Source organism: Somniosus microcephalus, chromosome 1 (assembly GCF_052327205.1).
Source record: "Somniosus microcephalus isolate GS21.2 chromosome 1, FLI_Smic_1.0, whole genome shotgun sequence".
In the NCBI taxonomy this organism is placed as follows: domain Eukaryota; kingdom Metazoa; phylum Chordata; class Chondrichthyes; order Squaliformes; family Somniosidae; genus Somniosus; species Somniosus microcephalus.
The window spans coordinates 437,671,010-437,694,962 of record NC_140987.1 but is presented as its reverse complement, the minus strand read 5'-3'; the positions used below and the strand labels follow the sequence as shown (position 1 = coordinate 437,694,962).

At 47.0% G+C, this 23,953-nt stretch overlaps 1 protein-coding gene and 1 pseudogene across 7 annotated transcripts in view; both read right to left on the bottom strand.

Annotated features, from left to right (window-relative positions):
• Positions 1 to 23,953, bottom strand: part of LOC147125317 (septin-6) — a 110,768-nt gene that overhangs the window by 57,913 nt on the left and 28,902 nt on the right. The gene's annotated exons all lie outside the window — the stretch shown is intronic.
• LOC147125318 (5S ribosomal RNA) lies at positions 5,533 to 5,651 on the bottom strand (annotated as a pseudogene).

Genomic DNA, 23,953 nt, shown 5'->3' with positions numbered 1-23,953 from the left:
CTCTTTCACGCATTACATGCGCCAGCGCGCAAAGTGATAGACTTCAGACCCTCCACAATGACCTCTGCCACCCCGGAGTCACCAGACTCTACCATTTCATTAAGGCCCGCAACCTGCCATACTCCATCGAGGAGGTCAGGACCATGACCAGGAACTGCCAGATCTGTGCTGAGTGCAAACCGCACTTCTATAAGCCGGACAGAGCAAGCCTGATCAAGGCCACCCGCCCCTTCGAGCGTCTGAGCATCGACTTCAAGGGGCCCCTACCGTCATCCGACCGTAATGTGTACTTCCTCAACATCGTTGATGAGTACTCCCGTTTCCCCTTTGCCTTCCCCTGCCCAGACATGACCAGTAACACGGTCATTAAATGCCTGAACAAACTCTTCGCCTTGTTCGGGTTCCCGAACTATATACATAGTGACCGGGGCGCCTCCTTCATGAGCGAGGAACTCCGTCAGTTCCTATTGGAGAGGGGTATTGCAGCAAGCAGGACCACCAGCTACAACCCCCGAGGGAACGGCCAGGTGGAAAGAGAGAACGCGACGGTATGGAAGGCCACCCTCTTAGCCTTAAAGTCTAAGGGCCTCCCAACCTCCCGCTGGCAAGAGGTCCTCCCGATTGCGCTGCACTCCATCCGGTCACTACTTTGCACTGCCATTAACACCACCCCCCATGCTCGAATGTTTGTCTTCCCCAGGAAGTCGACTACGGGAACCACCCTACCAACCTGGCTGACCTCTCCGGGACCCGTCTTGCTGCGAAAGCACGTGAGGGCCCATAAAACGGACCCCCTGGTCGAGAAGGTGAACCTCCTGCACGCCAACCCCCAGTACGCCTATGTGGCTTACCCAGACGGACGGGAGGACACTGTCTCCTTACGAGACCTCGCACCCTCACCCCCCCCTCCCAACCCCCCGAGTCCAGCCGAGGTAGACGGCATGCCGGAACCCCACGAGCCTTTGCCGACTACGCAGACACCAGCTTTAACACCGGATAATGTAACACCGCCGCTGCGACGATCGGAGAGGCTAACGAAGCCTCCGGACAGACTGACATACCAGAGCTGGTAATACACTTCACCCCGCCGGACTCTAATCTAAACAAGGGGTGAATGTGGTAAACCACTGTTATAGTTATCACTGTATATTGTTCTCACTGTTCTCACTGTCACATCACTACACGAGGTCGCCTCTTGTCGCACTGTTATACCTGGGCTGACCACCTCCGACTCCGCCCATTACCTGCCCAGGTATAAAGGTAGCTGACTGGCTAGTATTCCTCCCTGTTGGATCGGATCACCCACGAGGGTGGGCTCTGTTATTTAGCCAATAAAAACCTTCAGTTACGTTCTTAACTCGTCGCCTTTTATTGGACTAATTGATAGGCATATCAGCGAGCAAATAATTCTAATCACATTTACCTTGCTACATATCCTTTCAACCCATTTTTAAAAATCCACCTATCTAATCTAATCTACGACCTCAGGACATCCTAAAGCGCATTACAGCCAATGAAGTACTTCTGAAGTGTAGTCACTGTTCTGATGTAGGAAATGCGGCAGCCATTTTGCGCACAGCAAGCTCCCACAGACAGCAATGTGATAATGACCAAATAATCTGTTTTAATGATGTTGATTGAGGGATAAATATTGGCCAAGACACCTTAGATCACTCCCCTGCTCTTCTTCGAAAAAGTGCCATGGGATATTTTACGCTCACCTGGGAGAGCAGATGGGGCCTCAGTTTAACATCTCATCCGAAAGACCTAAAATCAATCTTGAATGTTGACATTGCCTCTGCCTTAACCAGAATTGGCCATACAAGGGTCAATGTGGACAAGGCTGCCTGCTAACCAGTCACATTTTAATAATCAAAATGAACTGACGGAAAACATCCGAGAAGCTAATCATTGAATGACACAGTTGGGATGGAGGTGGCGAGCAGACCTTGCATGCATGTGAGAGAGACGGAGAGGAGCAAGCAGAGAAGTGACTTGAGCAGATCACAATTCAAGCTCTCCTCTCCCACTGGGTGCTAATCCCCGCTGGGGTGTGGTTCCGCAGGTGCCGATTAGTCAACTCTCTGGTATCTTACCCAAGCAGTCACTCAACTGGAGGAGGTGATGGGGCAGGAAGAAAGGAGGAGGAGCGGAGGAGGAACAGAGGAAGAAGGGAGGTTGGCAGAGGAGGAGGAGAAGGGGGGGGTTCATAGCCGAGCTCAATCCTATCCTCATGCATCCACAAACATGTACTTTTTAGCATGAGTCAAATAAATTGGCAACCTTAGTTCAGTGCCACTCTGGCCGACTGAAGCAAGATCAGCGTATTCAGCATGGACTAGGGAACAGAACCAAATACCTTCTGGTTGCACACTGCCTTCATCAATTGAGTCATGGGGCGAACTTTGAAAAAGTCACAAAGACCACTGGTGGGTGGATGAAGCGAAGTCCTCGGTGCTGAACCAACACAACTACTCACATTCAAAAGCTGTTGGTTTATGAAGTGGTTGCCATCTAGCATAGCAAAGGGAGGTTTAGAATAGAAACTTACAGCACAAGAGGCGGCCATTCGGCCCATCAAGCCTGTGCTGGCTCTTTGAAAGAGCCGTCGTGCTCGGTCCCACACCCCTGCTTTTTGTCCGTAACCCTGTAAGTTCCTCATCCTCAAGTACCTGTTCAACTCCCTTTTAAAATGATTTATGGAATCAGCTTCCACCATCTTTTCAGGGAGAACGTTCCAGATCCCGACAATGCTCAGTGGGAAAAAAATGTCTCCTCCTCTCTCCTGTGGATCTTTTGCTAATGATTTTAAATCTATGACCTCTGGTTATTGGCCCACTCACCAGAGGGAATAGTTTTTCTCTCTCTATCAAAACCTCTCATCATCTTGAAAACATCCATTAGGTCACCTCTTAACCTTCTCTGTCCCAAGGAGAACACTCCTAACTTTTCCAACCTCTCCTCGTAACTGAAACCCCTCATCCCTGGTATCCCTCCTCTGTACCCTTTCTAAGGCCTTTACATCTTTCCTGAAGTGTGGGGCCCAGAACTGTCCACAATACTCCAGCTGAGGCCTAACCAGTGATGTTCCAGTAGGATCTCTTGGCTTTTATATTCTATGCCTCTATTTGTAAACCCAAATTACCCATATGCTTTTTTAACCACCGTATCAACTTGCCCTGCCACCTTTAAGGATTTTTGCATATGGACACCAAGATCTCTCTGCTCATCTACACTATTCAAAATCATGCCATTTATAGTAAACTGTCTTTCCATATTAGTCCTCCCAAAGTGCATCACTTCACACTTCTCCGCACTGAACTCCATCTGCAATGCTTCTGCCCATTTCACCATCCTGAAGCCTATTAACTATCCTCATCATGATCTACAACTTTGCCAAGTTTCATATCATCTGCAAACTTTATATTGCGGTTCCCTACGCCAGAGTCTAGGTCGCTTATAAAAATTGAAGCGAGTAAGGGACCCAAAACTGACCCTTGGGGAACACCACTGCAAACCACCTCCCAATCTGAAATACAACCATCCACTACCACCTCCCTTTGCATCCGGTCAGACAATTCCGTACCCTATGTAAACTTGAGGTCATCCAAAACTCAGCTGCTCGTGTCCTAACTCGCACCAAGTCCCGTTCGCCCATCTCCTCTGTGCTTGCTGACCTACATGGGTTAAGCAATGCCTTGATTTCAAAATTCTCATCCTTGTTTTCAAATCCCTCCATGGCCTCGCCCCACCCTATCTCTAATCTCCTTCAGCCGCCCCACCCCGGAGATATCTGCGCTCCTCTAATTCTGCCCTCTTGAGCATCCTCGATTAGAATCGCTCAACCTTTGGTTGCCGTGCCTTCTGTTGCCTGGGCCCTGAGCTCTGGAATTCCCTCCTTAAACCTCTCCGCCTCACTACCTCTATTCCCTCCTTTAAGACGATCCTTAAAACCTACATAAATAACAACAGAAAATGCTGGAAAAACTCAGCAGGCCAGGCAACATCCGTGGAGAGAAAATAGAGTCAACGTTTCGGGTGAAAACCCCTTTGTCAAGACTAAAGAAACACAGGAAATGAAATGGATTAAGAGGCCGGGCTGGGAGAGAACAAAAGAGAAAAGAGACATTAAGAGGTATTCAAAACAAGACGAGTTGGTGATAGGACTAGTGGAGACAAAAGACGGCTCAGATTAGGTGTGAAATGCACTGGCAGAATGGGAGACAGCTGCCATGTGGGAGAGAGGAAAAAAGGTGGGGGGGGGGGTGGGGAAGGCCAAAACAAAGGTGTGGATAAAAAATATAAGTAAAAATGTAATAGGGGCCGAGGTTATGATCTGAAATTGTTGAACTCAATATTGAGTCCAGAGGGCTGCAAAGTGCCTAATCGGAAGATGAGGTGCTGTTCCTCGAGTTTACGCTGAGCTTCCGTGGAACAATGCAAGAGGCCAAGGACGGTGAGGTCTGAGTAGGAATGGGGCGGTGAATTAAAGTGACAGGCGACCGGAAGCTCGGGGTCACCCTTACGGACTGAATGGAGGTGTTCCGCAAAGTGGTCACCCAATCTGCGATTGGTCTCCCCAATGTAGAGGAGACCACATCGTGAGCAGCGAATACAGTATACTAGATTGCAAGAAGTACAAGTAAATCGCTGTTTCACCTGGAAGGGGTGTTTGGGGCCCTGGACAGTGGGAAGAGGGGAGGTATAAAGGCAGGTGTTACATCTCCTGCGCTTGCACGGGAAGGTGCCAGGCGAAGGGGAAGGGGTGCTGGGGGTGATAGAGGAGTGGTCTAGGGTGTCTCAGAGGGAGCGGTCCCTACGGAATGCTGAAAGGGGAGGGGAAGATGCATTTGGTGGTGGGATCACTTTGGAGGTGGCGGAAATGGCGGAGGATGATCCGTTGAATGTGGAGGCTGGTGGGGTGAAAGGTGAGGACAAGGGGAACCCTATCGTTGTTCCGGGAGGGAGGGGCAGGGGTGAGGGCAGAAGTGCGGGAGATAGAACGGACACGGTCGAGGGCCGTGTCAACCACGGTAGAGGGGAATCCTCGGTTGAGGAAAAAGGAAGACATGTCGGAAGCACTGGTGTGGAAGGTGGCATCGTTGGAGCAGATGCGGCGGAGACGGAGAAACTGGGAGAATGGAGGAGAGTCCTTACAGGAGGCGGGGTGGGAGGAAGTGTAGTCCAGGTAGCTGTGGGAGTCAGTGGGCTTGTAGTGAATATTGGTCAATAACCTATCCCCAGAGATGGAGACGGAGAAGTCGAGGAAGGGAAGGGAAGAGTCAGAGATGGACCATGTGAAGGTGAGGGAAGGGTGGAAATTGGAGGCAAAGTGAATGAAATTGTCTAGTTCAGGGCGAGAGCAGGAAACGGCACCGATACAGTCATCAATGTATCGGAAAATGAGGTGAGGGAGGGGACCCGAGTAGGACTGGAACAAAGAGTGTTCCACATATCCCACGAAAAGGCAGGCATAGCTAGGACCCATACGGGTACCCATAGCAACACCTTTGATTTGAAGGAAATGAGTGGATCCTACTGCACCTGGTATTCCCAGGCAGTTTCCCATCCTAGTACTAACCAGGCCTGACTCTGCTTAGCTTCTGAGATCAGACAAGATCAGGCGTTTTCAGACCAGTGCGGCCGTAAAACCTACCGCTTTGACCAAGCTTTTGGTTATCGGCCTTAATTTCTCCTTATGTGGATCGGTGTCAAATTTTGTGTATTGTAATGCATCCTGTGCAGCGCTTTGGGACGTTCTATGTTAAAAGGCGCTATATAAAGACAAGTTGTTGTTGTTATTATCCATACCACCATTTTCCCCTTAATTCCATGGGCTTCCAGCTTCTTAATAAGCCTCCTGTGTGGCACTGCTTGTTCGAGACGTTCACAAACAAGCCAAATTGAGTTATTCCACATGTTCCTATAAAAGGATATAGGCCATGTGCCAAGGCAAGTGGAGACAAAAATGGTCTGTGCATAAGCCTGATGGATTTGGAACACTCGATGGGATGGAAGTACTGAAAAAGGGAACATCTGCCTTGAATCATTTAACGGGTCAGTAATTCGCCCTTGGTTCCCGATATTATGAAAATGAAGAGAAAAATGTTAATTGAAGAGAGTAGTAATGGTGACCCTACTCTGGTAAGAGCCTTACTTATGGAAAATCCCCTCTATTACAGGAAACGCTTTGGTATCTGGCACCGACGGGACCAGGATGGTGCCGGTTGATTAAAAATTCCAGAGAAGGAAGAAGGGACATGGAGTGACAATGGCCCAAGGTACGAAAGCCCCGTAGCACAGCCAGAAGTGCTGGAGCCCCGATCACACAGCCAGAAGTGCTGGAGCCCCGATCACACAGCCAGAAGTGCTGGAGCCCCGGTCACACAGCCAGAAGTGCTGGAGCCCCGGTCACACAGCCAGAAGTGCTGGAGCCCCGGTCACACAGCCAGAAGTGCTGGAGCCCCGGTCACACAGCCAGAAGTGCTGGAGCCCCGGTCACACAGCCAGAAGTGCTGGAGCCCCGGTCACACAGCCAGAAGTGCTGGAGCCCCGGTCACACAGCCAGAAGTGCTGGAGCCCCGGTCACACAGCCAGAAGTGCTGGAGCCCCGGTCACACAGCCAGAAGTGCTGGAGCCCCGGTCACACAGCCAGAAGTGCTGGAGCCCCGGTCACACAGCCAGAAGTGCCGGAGCCCCGGTCACTCAGCCAGAAGTGCCGGAGCCCCGATCACACAGCCAGAAGTGCTGGAGCCCCGATCACACAGCCAGAAGTGCTGGAGCCCCGATCACACAGCCAGAAGTGCCGGAGCCCCGATCACACAGCCAGAAGTGCCGGAGCCCCGATCACACAGCCAGAAGTGCTGGAGCCCCGGTCACACAGCCAGAAGTGCTGGAGCCCCGATCACACAGCCAGAAGTGCTGGAGCCCCAGTCACACAGCCAGAAGTGCTGGAGCCCCGGTCACACAGCCAGAAGTGCTGGAGCCCCGGTCACACAGGTACAGGGGACCCGGTTACACTACCAGAAGTGCAGGAGTCATGGTTACACGGCAAAAGGTACGAGATCCCCAGTTACACAGCCACAATTATACAGTACACGGAAGCCTCAAAACCTACTCCTGAATTTTGCCGGTTATTAGAGAATTCCGGATAATTAGGCGCCGTTTAAACGAGAGTTTCCTGTATCACAGTGCAGCCTTCCTCTGCTGTGTTCCACAGCGCATGGCACATTTACCCGAGGGGCCCTCAAGAGGCTCTCTGTTCTATTTAAGTAATAAGTTCACAAGCATGTAGCATTTTGTGAATGAAATGGATGTAATTCAGTAGTATTTCTTCTAAAAACAAAATCAGTGACTAATTGACAAAAAAAAATAACCTTACTGAAATTTCTGAGGCTTGGCCACTGATCAGGTTAATAAGAAGGTGTATGGTACAAGTTGCAGTGCCGCCGATTGTTAAGGTGTATCCAGCACTTAAAAAAGCCAGCAGCTTGAAGTAGGAATGCATCCTTCAGGAAAGCTCGTTAGATGGCTGACTAACAGGGCAGCACCTCAGGTGAGCTGCTGTTTTGGACATGGTTTAAACCTCCTTGAAAAAGTGCACCATCCCTCACCGACACCTGGAAATCCCCGGCCCAAGACCGCACAAAGTGGGGGAGAAGCATCCGGGAAGGCGCCGAACACCGAGTCTCTTCGCCGGGAGCATGCGGAAGCCAAGCGCCAACAGCGGAAGGAGCGCACGTCAACCCAACCACCCACCCCTTCAACCACCGTCTGCCCCACCTGTGACAGAGACTGTAGGTCCCGCATTGGACTCATCAGTCACCTGCGAACTCATTTTTAGCATGGAAGCAAGTCATCCTCGGTTCCGAGGGACTGCCGAAGAAGGTTTAAGCAAACACATTGCAACAGGGTGTAATACAGTAGTTAGAGAGCTCGACAATCTTTAGGGAGAACAAAAATCAAATGTACAGCAAGAGCATTTCTCAAACTTGAGCTGCCCAATATTTTTTTGCTCCTCCCAATCTTCTTCCCCTTTACAAGAGGAACTAGGTGTGCGGAGGAAAAACAAAGTCCTTTAGACTCTAAAGGGGAACCCATCCTTATCTAAAATAATAATGAAACAAGCAACACTCTCACAAACAGAATCTTTGGCTCAGTTTTCTGATAGATATTAGGGGGTCCCACCTTGGAGTAAAATAGTTCAAAGCAACTACTTTTTTTTGCCACCCAGTGTACTGGATCCCATTTGAGACGGGGTTTACTGTGAAACGGTACTATAACGTCAACACACCCGAGCACAGGCGAAGTGACAAAATGTAATGTCACTAAAGTGAGAAACTAAATTTCTCCACTATTTAACTGCATGCAGTTCCGAACCCTGGGCGAAGGATTTGGTCTGTGCCCACACGATTAGAACGGTTTTCATACCTCGTTTATGCCCAGAGCTCTGCCAATGCCCATCTGTGAAACTGGTTTCACCAAATAGAAAAAGGAATAGGGCTGCCCACTCACCAGCGGTTATTCCTTGCTCTCAACTTCACTTTAAACAACGGGCTGCAAAAATCTGCCCCCCTACAAACGCAGAGCAATTCACATATAATTATAATAAATGGTTCAATAATAGGGATTCGCTAAGTAAATGTACCTCCGGGTGTAGTGCGGAGTCATTTAGAGCAGAATCTCTCAGGTCCTAACCTAACCAGTCAGCTGATTTCAAGAACACAAGAATTTTAAAAAGGAACATGGAAAGAAAGGTATTTCGCTATTTCCCAGCTCAACTCCGCCCATCCACCTTCTCCCTCAACTCGTTCCCCCTTCCAAAAATGAATGCAATGGTCTTGAAGCAATTTACACAATCCACTTCAATGGCCTTCCCAGTAAGCTGTTCCCCAACTTTTAACTTTTGTGCGAAAAAGCTTTGTCCAACATTCCTTCTTCCTCATTTTAAAATTTTTGTTCCCCGCTGTTACATAGAAACCTAGAAGATAGGAGCAGGAGTAGGCCATTCGGCCCCTCGAGCCTGCTCCGCCATTCAATGAGATCATGGCTCATCATCCAAATTCAGTACCCCGTCCCTGCCTTCTCTCCATATCCCTTGATCCCTTTAGCCTTAAGAAATATATCCAACTCCTTCTTGAATATATTTAATTTAATATATTTACCCCACTAGTCACTGTTGCAGTATTTCACCAGAGAACACAATTTGATAGGATCAACTTTTTTTCCCCCCAATAGCAGTGGAAACTTCAAAATGTGCCACCTCAAAAGGTCCCACTTTTCCCAAAGAAAATAAGCTCGACTTTCTTAACCTTCCTTCAAATTAAAATTGCCGACACCAGAATCATCTCCATTGCTCGCTTCTCCAATCTCTCAACAGTAATATGATCGAGTTGAAGTGGCAGTGGAGACACTACAACTGACCGCACCGGGGAGAAAAAAAAAATCAATTCGCAAGAGCCTACGCTCCCGACTGCTATTCAAGAGGGTACTGCTGGCAAGCGCCTGCGTGTACACGTTCAGTGAGGACAATAGAGACACCGGAGGGATTAAACTTCATGGACTGAGAGAAGACAGCGTTAACACAGGTCCTCCTACTGCTAACTATTGCGGAGGAATCAAAAAAACTGGTCCGATACGAGCACACGGAGGTGTAATGTTAATCATTTATTGCTGCGACTGATGATGCCACATTGTTACTAGAGCAGCAGCTCCTGAAGTACAGGAAACTTTGGTTTATCCGGAGGTTGTATGTCTGGAAACCTCGATCTAACGGCAGAAATCAGCAGCCGTTTTGTTAGGTTTTTTTCTTCTAGCATTTTTTTAATCTTCTAGCATTTTTTTTTAAACAGTCAGTCTCTGGAAAGCCTCTCTGAAGCTGTTGCTAAGCTACAGAGACGCTGCCAAGGTACGGGCCAACTGTTTACAAGCTGTTGCTAAGCAACAGTGTTTGTTGCCAGATACGGAGATGAAAACCTCCGTATCCTTCAACATTAGCGCTGGTCTGTCCGAAAGTTTTCATAGATCGGCATCACGCCGGTCCCGGATATCGCGAAGTTTCCTGTATATACTTACAAGTACCAGCGTGCCTCAGTTGGTAGCAATCTCACCCCAGCGTCAGGTGGTGAAGAGTTCACCCTCATCCATTCCTTTGTTACCTCTAGACTTGATTATTCCAATGTTCTCCTGGCCGGTCTCCCATCTTGCATCCTACATAAACTTGAGCTCATCCAAAACTCGGCTGCCCGAGTCCTAACTCGCACCAAGTCCCGTTCACCCCATTGCTCGCTGACCTACCTTGGCTCCCAGTCAGGCAACGCCTCGATTTTAAAATTCTCATCCTCATTTTCAAAAGTCTCCTTGCCCTCGCCCCATCATATCTCTGTAGCCTCTTCCAGCCCTACAAGCCTCCGCGATCCCTGCGCTCCTCCAATTCTGGCCTCTTGCGTATCCCCGGTTTTAATCGCTTCACCCCACCTCGTGAAACAGCCTCAGTCATTCATGCCCCACCATTGGCCGCCGTGCCTTCAGCTGTCAAGGCCCTAAGCTCTGAAATTCCCTCCCTAAAACCTCTCTCTCCTCCTTCAAGACACTCCTTTAAACCTACCTCTTTGACCAAGCTTTTGGTCATCAGTCTCAATATCTCCTTGTGACTCAGTGTCAATTTTTGTTTGATAATCGCTCCGGTGAAGTGCCGTGGGATGTTTTACTACATTAAAAGTGCTATAGAAATGCAAGTTGTTGTTGAGCATATAATCTGGGCCGACACACCAGTACAATACTGAGAATTCGTCTGCCTGCACAGGTGGATGTAAAGGATCCCACAACACAATTTGAAAAGGAATAAGGAGTTCTCGCAGCAACCTGGCGAACTCTCTTCCTTTAGCCACTAAAAAAAAAAACACCTGATCATTCATGTTTTAAGATATTGCTGTAGGCAAATGTGGCAGCCAGTTTGCCAACATAACAATGACAGCACCTCAAAAGTAATCCACTGGCTCCAAAGTGCTTTGTGATGTCTTAAGGACACGATCAGGCACTAGGTAAATGCAGGTTCTTTCGTTAATGTAGTGCCTAAGGTATTTCATAACGGCGCAGTGGGTCAGGCACCAAACAGGAGCTGGGGTGGGGGAGCAATGGAGAAGAGAGAAGGGGTGGTCAAAGAAGTGGGCTTTGAGGCGGTATTTGAAGTTGGAAAGAGAGCAGCAATGGCAGAGGGGTTTAGAAAGTGAACTTCAGAGAGCAGAACCCTGCCACCAAAAGGTGAAGCGCAATAGATCAGAAGAGTGGCGGGTGTTTGCTGGGGCATAGGGCTGGCGGAGATTGCAGAGCTGGGGTGATGCGGGATCACAGAGGGAGTTGTAACATATGAGGATTTTGAAATCGACAGACTAGGGGTGGGGGCTGGGAGACTAAAAAAGTCAATGAGGACAATGAAACACAAATGGGACTTGCTGCATGATAGGACATGGGCGGCGGAGTCTGGATGAGTTTCAGTTGGTGTCGGGTGGCGCTCTGGAGATTGGCGAGGAGAATCTTGGAGAAAGAGAGTCTGACTAGTGGGGTACCGCAGGGATCGGTGCTAGGACCCCAGCTATTCACAATATGTATAAATGATCTAGACGAGGGAACTAGATGCAATATCGCCAAGTTTGCAGACGACACAAAGCTGGGTGGGCGTGTGTGCTGTGAGGAGGATGCCGAGAAACTCCAGTATGATTTGGACAGGTTGGGTGATTGGGCAGAAGCATGGCAGATGCAGTATAATGTGGATAAATGCGAGGTTATCCACTTTGGTGTCAAAAACAGGAAGGCAGATTATCTGAACGGCAATAGATTGGGAGAGGGGGGAAGTGCAACGAGACCTGGGTGTCCTTGTGCACCAGTCGCTAAAGGTAAGCATGCAGGTGCAGCAGGCGGTTAAGGCGGCAAATGGTATGTTGGCCTTCGTAGCGAGAGGGTTCGCATACAGGAACAAGGATGTCTTGCTGCAGTTGTACAGGGCCTTGGTGAGACCAAACCTTGAGTATTGTGTGCAGTTTTGGTCGCCTTATCTGAGGAAGGATGTTCTTGCCATGGAGGGAGTGCAGCAAAGATTCACCAGACTGATACCTGGGGTGGCAGGAATGGCGTATGAGGAGAGATTGGGTCAATTGGGCTTATACTCGCTGGAGTTTAGAAGAATGAGAGGGGATCTCATTGAAACTTATAAAATTCTAACAGAACTAGACAGACTAGATGCAGGAAGGATGTTCCCGATGGCTGGGGAGTCCAGAACCAGGGGTCACAGTCTAAGGATAAGGGGTAAGCCATTTAGGACAGAGATGAGGAGGAATTTCTTCACCCAGAGAGTGGTGAACCTGTGGAATTCTCTACCACAGAAGGCAATTGAGGCCAATTCATTAAATATATTCAAGAAGGAGTTAGATATATTTCTTAGGGCTAAAGGGATCAAGGGATATGGGGAGAAGGCAGGGACAGGGTACTGAATTTGGATGATCAGCCATGATCTCATTGAATGGCGGAGCAGGCTCGAGGGGCCGAATGGCCTACTCCTGCTCCTATCGTCTATGTTTCTATGAAGGTAGCAAAGGCATGGATGAAGTTTCAGCAGAGGTGGGGCGAGATAGGGAGAGGGATGATGGAGGGGTGGTCATCTGGTGTTATGAAGGTGGAAGTGGGCCATTCTGGTAATGGATCAGATCCAAGGTATGAAGCTCAGCTCAGGGTTAAAATAGGACACTGAAGGTACACACCAACAGGTTCAGCCTGACAGAACAGCGGGGTGGAATAGGTGGCTTCAGTGCGGAGCTTCTGGCACAAAGTGGCTTTGGCACTGGCCAATGTTGAGCAGCTCACCCACGACAAAGGCCATCCCATGTTAGAAAGAAAATGTCACAATTCCATTTTTATGTTTTAAACAGTGACTCTAATTACATCATGAAAGAATGGGAGGGAAAAATGTGCAAACAACTGCAGCGTTTGAACTTTGTGGAGATGGAACAAAAAACCTCTAGCCAGTGCAAGTTATGTCACCAGTATATTGGTAGTTAAACATGAACATGCTTAATAGCTTGAATAGTGTCCAGTGTACAGCAGTCATGTCTGACACTCACTGTATCTGATACACAGCTACAACACATGTAGACTGCAAGTCATGTGGAAGTGACTTTTCAATAGACCTGCAGTAATGGGGGTCATAATTACAGGAAACTCTCGTTTAAACGGCACCTAAATATCTGGAATTCTCTATTAACCGGCAAAATTCTCACTCCGAAAACAACACCTCAATAACTGGCAATGTTGCTGAGTCAGAGTCCGAGTCTCCCGCGGTGGCCGAGTTAGTCAGTGGGGGTAGTTCTCCAAACTGCCACTACTCGGCTTCTTGGCGCGGTCGGAAGTCGGAACACCTCAATACCCCTGTAACAGGAGTCTGACTCTCCCGCGCTGCCGGTAGTCTCTTCTGATCCGCCATTTTACAGGGGTACTGTGTGTCTCCCGTGCTGCTGGTAGTCATTGCATTGCATTACCCTCAACTGGCAGTACTGTAATTAATCAAGCATCTTCCACCATCCATTTAACACAACATTCTGTAGGTGAGTATCCAATTACTGTATACTGCACATTCCTTGATTTTTTAATTTTTCTTTGTTAAAATTAGCCTCGGTAGATAACCCTCTCCGTCATCCGGAATTTTTGATCAACCGGCAACACGCCGGTCCCGTCAGTGCTGGATGCCAAAGAGTTTCCTGTACCCACTCAATGATTGCCAGCCGAGTGTGACAAACAAGGACACACAAATAGGCATTTTGCAGGAGACTCTTTGGGTCTCTCAAAAAACAGGGAATAATTGGTCACCAAAGGAAATTTAGTCCAGATAAAGCAGACACTTTATTAAAAAAACGTGGGCAGAAAATTGATAGTCAAGTTTACACATCACTGCACGAAGAGATTAATCTGCTGCTCCTCAGAGTTGCAATTGAACTAAAGCTGTTTTTTTAACTGCAATTCTGACCACAGATCAGAAGGGCTAATTTACTCATTTGGATAATCCCTTGCATACAAAACTGAATACAAATCAAGTCTTCAGATGATGAAAAACCAACTGCAGTTACGCTATCCTGTTCGCTGAAGTCAAACTCTCCCCTGCTTTCTCATTAGAACTTTGACCTATTCATCCCAATCATTCTCCAATCTACATGAATGACAGACGGTTTTTAGAAACTTACGCTGTTTCACGAGATAAAATTCGGATGGATGAGGATGGCCTTTGATCGTGTCCTTCCAGACTACAAATCCTACTGTCTTCCCATTACATCAGCGAGCCATTTCTTGAATACGCCCAGTGTCCTGGTCTCAACCCCTCTTCCATTCTCCGCAAGTGAATTTGTAAATAAGCCGTTTGTTATAAATCTCATCATCATAAAGAAACTACTCATGACATAACGCTGGACAGCCAGCTGGTGGCGCCGTCCAAGGAGTATAAATATTCAGGCGTGGGCCCAGCTTGCTCAGGGCCATTTTGTAAGACAGGAACTAGTGAAGTACAACTAGACCTCCATGTTCTGAAACAAGTTGATTAAAGCCTTGCTTTATACTCAAACCAAGTGTGTAGTGAGTTTTATTACGTCACCATTCCCAACTGTACTCCGATATATTTGAACACTTTCAGAATGATAAAAATCCCATTTCAATCTTCCAATCTGTTGCAAGCACAGACCCCATTATTAATGGTGTTGATTTCTAACAGTATGCTTGAATTAGTTGTACACTGGGCACAGTAGTGTAGTGGTTATGCTACTGGACTAGTAATACACTGTCTGGCTGTTGTGTTGGCAGAAGAACTTTTATTGATCTGTTATGCATGTCAGGAAACCGCAGGAGAAAAATAAATCAGCAATTACATTAAAAAAAGTTTGTAATAAGGTGGCAATTTCTGGCAGAGAGAATGCACAGCAAGTATCTGAGATGGAACAGTTACTAAATTTAATTAGCGACAGGATATATTACTAATAAACTGAAACAGCAACGTCCTTGCTTGGGTTGGTAACATTTGCAGTTAAGCTTTGAAGTGGCTGAATTTTAAAGTTGCTCATCGCCAACAGGGAGTTCCACCTCACCCACCCCCATGAAAGATTCACACGACGGCTCCAGTCACCATTTCTGTAAAGGAGGTGCTCTTCAATCACCTGTAATCACTATTACATAGGACAGAAAATATTCTCGCCACTTCTTGATCACGCTCTGGTCGTGACCATTTCATTTACAATGTTCTCAATTTTCACCCATCCCATACTCCCACGTGCTCCATCTAGAACTCATCCCTTCCTGGGCATTCCGCTCCGCCCCGGCCCTCCTCCTCCCTCCCTCCCCATACGTGCTTTCAACAGGTATCCAATACAAACCCACCGACTCCCCAAATCCCACTTCCTGTAAGGATTCCCTTCCTTCCTCACAGATTCTGTGTCTGTTGCATCGGCACCGATTGAAGTCTCTCTCTCTTCCTCAACTGTTGTTTCAACATGGGTCAGCAGGATCTTTTGATCACGTCGGTCCCATTCTCGCCCCCCCCCCCCCCAGAGGTTCTGCTGTCGGCCGTCCTCTCAACAATGACAGTCCCTCGCCCTCCATCCCATCAGCCTCTGCATTCATGAGGTCGTCATCTTCCACCTACATGATCCCACCACCATGCATATCTTCCCCTCCCCTCTCATTTTTCCAAAAGGCCATGTATCCCACTAACATTCACTGTGATCAGAGCATTTTTTGTTATTCTACCACCACCCCGCCCTATTCAATTACAGTGCTCGCTTATCTTTCACCTTTCAGTCCTGAAGGAGAAAAATGTGCAGGGATATAGGGAAAGAGCCGGGCAGTGGGACTAACTCGGTTGCTCTTCGAAAGAACCAGTGCAGATTCAATGGCCCGAATGGCCTCCTTCTGTGCTGCACTCTTCTATTAATTCTCCTTTCTCTCTGCAGGTGCTGACTGACTTGTGTTTTTATAGCATATTTTTCATTTCGGTTTAGAATTATGCTGGTGACGCACAGCCCAGGGTGGGGAAGCTTGTCTGTCCTTTGGATCATGTACTTCCTTCTTTGCCAGTTTTCTCTATTTCCCTGAAAGCAATGTCTTGCTGGGAACTGAAGCCAATTATAGCACCCCCAGTTCCTGAGCTAACTGGGCAGAGGCCAGCACAAAACCTGGGAACCAGCTGATCTGTATGGCTCGGTCCTATACCAGGCCGGGCCTCTAACCCCTAAGCCATCAGGAAACCCAGGGGCAATGGAAGGAGGAAGACCTATTATTATTCCTCTCAACGGTTCAAAAGGCAAAAAGCGGCGATGACAAGCTCCAAGTCTGCCATCCAGTCAGGCCAGAATTCTTTATGTTTGTGTTTGGATCAGAATAGTGACTGCTTTTCTATGATTTTTTTTTGATTTTTTATATAAAGTGTGTGTGTATTAACCTCAGGCTCAGTGTATCCGGAGGGATTTCAACTTAAATGAAACATATGCTAGAAATCTTTCTACAGAAATTAGTGCCTTAATAAAAAAAACTAAATAGCTTTTGTTTAGGAGCCAAAGTTCTGTGGAAAATTTGCAAGAGTTACAGAACACAAGCAAGCTAAAATGAGGTGCTCTTTAGGCCAGCCTGTCCAGAATACACTACTTGAGGGAGGAGCAATGCCACCCCTCAGTTACATTACACACTGGATTTCTCCCACTCCCCCACTACAGGGCAAACCACATCACACAGCAAGCACGTTCTCACCGAACTAGCAGAACATCCGACAATTTAAATAGGAAACAGACTAAGCGAATTTAAGGAAAACTCTCTCGGGAACAAGCCACTACTGCAATAGAGAGGCTCAAACAAAAAACTGCAAATGCTAAAAAAACACTGAAATACAAACAGGAAAAAAAAAATACAAACAGGAAAAAAAAAGTGCTGGAAACACAGTCGGTCAGTCAGCATCTATAACAAGGAAAGACAGGTTAATGTTTTGTGTTCCCTTCAAAATGGTGGTATGTACACCAGTCCTGACTAATTAAAGGACTGAAGTGTGGACCTGTCTTTTTCTTTTTGAGCTGCTGTGCCTTTCTATTTAAGCCGTTACCGGTGTTCTTTAACTGGTCGCTATTGGAGGGCTCATGGGTCAGGAGCCTCTGGCACACATGAATGAAAGCCTGTGATCACTTATCGTCAAGGAATCCTCCGTTTGTTTCCCAGACCTCTATTCACAGCCGAGAGCACAGGAGCATTCATCCAAGTCCATATTTTCTTCTCCAAGATTTTGTTCCTACTGGGACAGATTTGTTTCCTTTGATTTTTTTTTAATGGATTGCCCAACAAAGACACATTTCGGATGGAGAGCCAGAGTGAGTGGTAGTGATGTCCAATGAATGCGGCGCTGTGACTGAATGGCGATCGGACAGTGTTTGTTCGCGGGCTCCAGCTACACACACACACACACACACTGCCAGACCTTGTGCATTCACCACCGTGTTGTTGCAGGGTACAGAGCTGCATTTGTTTAAAATGTCTAAAGATTTTCATAGTCTTCGCTCAGCACGAATCGGGAGAGAGAATGGTGCAATTCGGCTGACGAATTCCTGAAAATTGGGGTTATTACTAGCTAGGAATTGGCCAACATGTTTACGCATAGAAATATATTCCAGTTGCTGCAACAACTCAAGTCACATTCAAAGGAGCTGAGCTTTCAGTTGTTGTACAGGAAACTCTCGATTTACCGGCACCCAAACAACCGGAAATCTCGGTTAACCGGCAAAATTCAGGAGTAGGTTCAGTTAAGTTTTTCTTCATATTAGTGGCCGTTCCTGGATCTGTGGCCGTGTAATCGGGGGTTTCTGCACTTGTTGCTAAGCGACAGGGACGCTTGGTCTGTGGCCGGGGTTCCTGCAGCTGTTGCTAAGCAACAGGGAAGCCTGGATTTGTTGCTGTGTACGGGGCTCTCGTACCTTTTAACTATAACTCTCTGTAATCCGGACTTTTTGATAAACCAGCACCACGCCGGTCCCGTCAGTGCCAGATAAAAAAAGAGTTTCCTGTACTCTCATTTTAAAGGGTAGGACTTGCATGAAAATGACACCTTTACACTTAAAAAAAAAAAAAAAAAAAAAAAAAATGCAATTAATTCTTAAAGTAAAATTCCTGCAATTCAAATTTGGTGAAACTTTCATTTGTTTTGAAGCTGTAGTTTTCCAATTAGTCCTCGCCGATGATGTTTCTACATCGGTGAACATAATATACACAATTCGGTCACAATGCTATGTTCTTAGCATACACAGGGCTCTCAACATATAAATAATATATCTATTTGTGTTGCCCAGTGCTAAATAAATCCATTAGACTCGCCAGCGAATCGCAGGTCGTGATTGATCAGTGGCAATGAGATCAGAAGACGGCACGCTCAGTTTCCAATCAACGTAATTCCAGCATTAACTCATGAGCACAGGCTTCATTTCATTGAGACCAAGGCCGAGGGGAAGAGAGTGAACACAAAGACGCCCTTTTAATCTCAGAGTTCAGGGAATGTTTATAAAAACCAGAGTCTCTCACAATCCTTAATAACGTCAGGCACGGAGATGAACACACAGCCTTACTACTCTCTCTCTCACATCAAAAATACAATAAATAAATAAATATGCCACAATTTCTAGGAAATTAAAAGCATGGGGGGGGGGGGGGGAAAAAGAGATAGACTGTGCACCCACGCTCTTAATTTCTTAGAAATTGTGGATCACAACTACAAATTAATTCCTTGGTCAAACTCACCTATTAATCATGATGCAGTTCTTCTTCGGTAATGAACTCAAGCATTGACCCTTCACAGCCCTGCCCGTGTTAGTAAAATAAAATATAGTTAAATGGGTTCTTACATAAGTTATAAGAAATGTTTATATGCAAGTATAAGGCATTAATTTAATCTCTGGGATTATTTGGCATCCATAACAACACCCCCCCCCCCCCCCCCCAACCCCACCACACACTTCAGCCTTGTCAGAACTCAATCATAACATAAGAAATAGGAGCAGGAGGAGGCCATTTGACCTTTCGAGCCTGCTCCGCCATTCAATAAGATCATGGCTGATCTTCTACCTCAACTCCACCTTCCCGCACTATCCCCATATCCCTTGATTCCCTTAATATTCAAAAATCTATCGCTCTCTGTCTTGAATATACTCAATGACTGAGCCTCCACAGCCCTCTGGGGTAGAGAATTCCAAAGATTCACCAGTGAAGAAATTTCTCATCTCAGTCCTAAATGGCCGACCCCTTTGAGACTGTGACCCCTGGTTCTGGACTCCACAGCCAGGGGAAACATCCTTCCTGCATCTACCCTGTCAAGCCCTGTAAGAATTTTGTATGTTTCAATGAGATCACCTCTCATTCTTCTAAACTCTAGCGAATATAGGCCTAGTCTACTCAATCTGTCCTCATAGGACAATCCCTCCATCCCAGGAACCAGTCTGGTGAACCTTCGTTGCACTCCCTCTATGGCAAGTATATCCTTCCTTAGGTAAGGAGACCAGAGCTGTACACAATACTCCAGGTGTGATCTCACCAGGGCCCTGTATAATCATAATAATCATACCTATGCCTAACTATGCACTATTCCATATATTACACACCCAAGTACAGGAACATCTAACTGTCTCCAAAAGCACACCCAGGGGGGTCTGGATTAACTACACAATGAACCAAGTGTCGCACCATGTGATGGCGTGCGGTTAAGGTTGAAATGTTCATTTAAAAGACCTTGCGCTCCCCAGAATTAGTAAGTCTTTCATTCTATAGTTGTTACCAAATATTTCAACCACATTTCTCATTGCAATTCTTGCTCTTAGTGAGGGGGTCAGGAGCTTCTACAGTACAGCGCAGTTGGCAGCTGCTGTTGGCGTTAAAAGTGCCCTCACCAGCCAAATTGGATCAACGATACTCATCTGTTGCTAAATGTTCTAGTCTCGATTCAGACCAGCCTTAATTCTGAAACTGCCAAGACCAAAAAATCAAAATGAAGTTACAAATTTCAAAACACTCCTTGGTCAAGTTAATTTTTTTTTTAAACTGAAATGAGGGCACGCAAGTAGGCAGCAGCAAGACGTCATAGTTGTAGAAACCATACGAGGGAGGTGGGTGGCTGAGGTAGGAACAAAGTGGGCCACGGAGTGGACTGCAGCAATCTTCCAACCTCAAGGTCTAAAGATAACGTTCACACTCGAGTGACTGATCAAAGAACACACAGCAAGGTGTGAACCTGTAATAGCAGGGAGTTAACTAGGAGAGTCTGCTTCCACACAGTTCCATTTTCCCTGCATCCCAATTAGAGTGCATTTTATTGCAACTGAGGGCTAATCCTCTCCAGGTGCGCAACAACTAATGTTATGAGGGCCAATACATTTAAATGTCAATTGGATTTTATTGTGACTAACCGTTTAGAGACACACTTGGCAACAGCAGTCTTTGCAAGGCTCAGTCTCCTTGAATTGTCCATTCATAAGATGTGTAAAACAACAACAACAACTTGTATTTATATAGCGCCTTTAACGTAGTAAAACATCCCAAGGTGCTGCACAGGAGTATTGCAAGACAAAAAAATTTGACACCGATTCACATAAGGAAAAATTAGGGCAGGTGACCAAAAGCTTGGTCAAAAGAGGTAAGTTTTAAGGAGCGTCTTAAAGGAGGAAAGAGAGGGAGTGAGGCAGAGAGGTTTAGGCCAGGAATTCCAGAGCTTAGGGCCTAGGCAACAGAAGGCACGGCCACCAATGGTTGAGCGATTATAATCAGGGATGCTCAAGAGGGCAGAATTAGAGGAATGCAGATATCTCAGGGGGTTGTGGGTGTAGGAAAGGCTGATATTTAAAGATATTTAGCAGATGAGAATCATATATGTATAACCAAGTGTAGCCATTAACCAAATAATATTACCCATAATTATTCCCGAGTAACTAAAAGGCTAAGTCTTGTTCCGAATGCAGCTGCAGGGACAGCCAAACGCAGTTTTGACTAAGCTTTGATAACAAGCAGCAAGTGAAGGTCAAATCAATAATTGTTAAGAAAAACATATTGTAATGCTGACTAGAACTTAGAATTCGCTTAACAGAACTAATTGCAACAATATTTAAATGATAATTAGTATAAATTCCAATAAAATGAGAGAGATCATGGAAGTTAAAGTATTTATCTGGTAGATTAAAGTGAGATAGTTTGGATACCTCAAGACTAGTGAAACAGTGCTGATATGGGCCCTTGGTATAAAGACCTTGTACCAGGGAAGCTAGAAATGAAAGAGATAAAGTAAATTCTAATGGGGTGAAAAGCTATAAACAAGATAGCACGACAGCAGAACAGAGTTAATGGAAATATACTGGAAAAGGAGTGGCCAGGTTACTAGCCTTAACCTAAGTGACAATGGTATTTTGACCATTAGAACCAATTAAAAAAGATGATTTTGTTAAAGACCATATATGGACATTGGCCAAACGAACTGTTGATAAGGAATGGACTAAAAGCTCGATACTCAAAGAACAGCTTCACACAGAGATTTGCTGCGAAGAGAAGGAACAGACTTACAACGACGTTGCCCGTATCCGAAGGGCTCCGGAGACCAAGGGCTGCGAGCTATTCATTTTACTATCGCCTAATGTTAAGTATTAATTACGCTGTAAGCTTAATAAATCTGATCTATTGCTCAAACATACATGCTGCTGCCTATTTGTGACTAGTCCAAGAACTCGGAGTGGTCACTTGACTGACTCACATGGGGCTAAAGGGGATTACAGAGATAGGGAGGAGACGAGGCCGTGGAGGGATTTGAAAACGAGGACGAGAATTTTGAAATCGAGGCGTTGCTTAACCGGGAGCCAATGTAGGTCAGTGAGCACAGAGGGTGATGGGTGAACGGGACTTGGTGCGGGTTAGGACACGGGCAGCCGAGTTTTGGATGACCTCAAGTTTACATAGGTTGGAATAGTCAAGTCTAGAGGTAACAAAGGCATGGATGAGCTGAGGTGGGGGCGGAGACGGGCGATGTTACGGAGGCAGTAGTTGCTCTGAAGAGGCTACCGACATCTCAGCCATTTGACTGGTCACTGCTCCATTTTTTACTGATTTTCCATGGGGCACACTTACTTTGCCATATGATAAAGCAGCAATTCAGGAGTTACACGCAATAAAGTACATTTTAAAAAGACATTTTATTCTGATTTTAGTTTTGGTGTTAAAAAAAGACTCTGGGAAAAATTCAGGCTCCTAAAAGTTCAGGTAAATTGGGGAATGGGGGAAGAAAGCAGTTTTTATTTTCAACATCGTTAAAACTCAAGGGGGAAAAAAAGAGTCGCGCCCCCTTTGGGGCACTAACTTCGCCGGGGCACTACTTTTAGCGCCCCAAAAAAATTTGCACCCCCGCAGCCAAAATTCACCAGTAGCCCCCCAAGAGGGAGGCGGGGTGCTACTGGAAGTGCCCCGCCTCCCTCTTGGGGCACTGTGAGTGAATATTGCAGCGCTACGTGTCGCAGCGCCTCGCGCAGGCCTTCTTCCCCTTATTAAAGGGGAGGGGCCCAGCGCAGCACAACCCTGGGCCCAGCTGGGCCACCAGGGATCGGAGTGCTGGCAAAAGAGCCCGGCACTCAAGAGAAGTGCCGGGCTCACGCAGCGCAGCCGGCACCCAACTAGGGGGGGGGGGGGGGGGGGGGGGAGGGGCTGCAGAGGAGGCCGGGGACGGCAGAGGGGGCAGGTGGCCAGCAACAAAAATGGCCGCCCGGCACCTCCCCTTTAATTTGCGCCGTTCCGGCCGCAGGTAGGCCCCCCATACCCCGTCGGACATAGTGTCCAGTGGTAAGTCAGGGGGCGCTACCGAAGATTGCGGGCGGGGCGCTGCACACGGTGATGACGTCATCGCCGGCAGCGCTAATGGTTACCGCCACCGCGAACCTCCTGCTGAATTTCGCGGGAGGCGTTGCCGAGCCCAGGCGCTAGTTGCTTTACGCCCCATTAGCGCCCTCTTAGGGCGCTAACAGGAGGCGCAAAGCAACCACATTTTTAGGCCCAAGACTTTAAAAAGGACACACTGTCAAACTGAATGACAACTCACAATTAATTACAGTTCCTGAATACCACCAGATTCATTTAACTCCTAAATACATTTTTTAAGGAAACTAAAGTTGAAGAACTTGTGTTTATTGTTGTGGCTCCAACCACACAACTGTCATATGATGGTGGCGTAATAAAAATAGTTGGAGATTACGCACAGGGGAGCTATTGCAATATTGGTTTCAGTTCAGAAAGATTGCCTTGGCGTGTGACACAAGTCAGACTTTGATCGATGACCTCAGTCTTCAGAGGGCTTTCTGTGTGGCAGTGCATTGCTGCGCTTGCTCCGTACCTATCTGGGAATGAAACACTGACTTCTGCTACAGTACGAAGAATACAGTCCTCACTGCCGTATTACCTAATGATCCAGGTCCACGTAAAAACAAAATCCATATACTTTATTTTCCCATGAGTCCAGAGATGCACATGCATTGGACCCATGACATCAACACAGCATGTACAGCACACACATGTGCTGACATCATAGACGAGATGCAGGTGCCTTCCCTAGACTGGATTTCAGGGGAAATATCCGGGAGGGGGTGGGTTCTCAAATTAGGGAGGTAATCGGTTATTACCGATTCGCTGCAAATTAAAAAATCGATTGAAACTAGTAAAAACTAATTTTAATGAACCCTACCGACGTCACTCGAGGATGGATTTTGTCCCATTCAGCTCCAGGGAACCCTCCAAGCTGATGTCCCAACAAGCAAGGCGGTCCCTGCTGGAGAGGCAGTGGGAAGCCTACCAACATAGAAACACAGAAGCTAGGAGCAGGAGTAGGCCATTCGGCCCCTCGAGCCTGCTCCGCCATTTAATGAGATCATGGCTGATC